Source organism: Bison bison, unplaced genomic scaffold (assembly GCF_000754665.1).
Source record: "Bison bison bison isolate TAMUID 2011002044 unplaced genomic scaffold, Bison_UMD1.0 scf7180017864379, whole genome shotgun sequence".
NCBI lineage: Eukaryota > Metazoa > Chordata > Mammalia > Artiodactyla > Bovidae > Bison > Bison bison.
Window position 1 is genome coordinate 4,060,238 of NW_011494951.1, and position 588 is coordinate 4,060,825.

Here is a 588-nt window from a genome sequence, read left to right on the forward strand (position 1 = left end):
GCAGCACTTTCACAGCATCATCTTTCAGGATTTGAAGTAGCTCAACTGGAATTCCATCACCTCCACTAGCTTTGTTCGTAGTGATGCTTTCTAAGGCCCACTTGACTTCACATTCCAGGATATCTGGCTCTAGGTGAGTGATCACACCATTGTGATTATCTGGGTTGTGAAGATCTTTTTTGTACAGTTCTTCTGTGTATTCTTGCCACCTCTTAATATCTTCTGCTTCTGTTAGGTCCATACCATTTCTGTCCTTTATTGAGCCCATCTTTGCATGAAATGTTCCCTTGGTATCTCTGATTTTCTTGAATAGCTGTCTAGTCTTTCCCATTCTGTTATTTTCCTCTATTTCTTTGCATTGATCACTGAGGAAGGCTTAACAGCCCTCAAAAATCGGTAAAAAATGAAATGATGGCAAAGGAGTCCTCTTTGGGGAAATGCTGAATGAATACTGTTTGTTGAATGAATGAATGAATCACCAACTCTCTGCCAGCACAGTTCTGAAGCTGCCACTGCCCCTGCCCCTCCTGTAGAGGCTCCGCCCACTAACCCATATGCCTAGTCCAGGTGCTAAGTGACCAGGTCCTG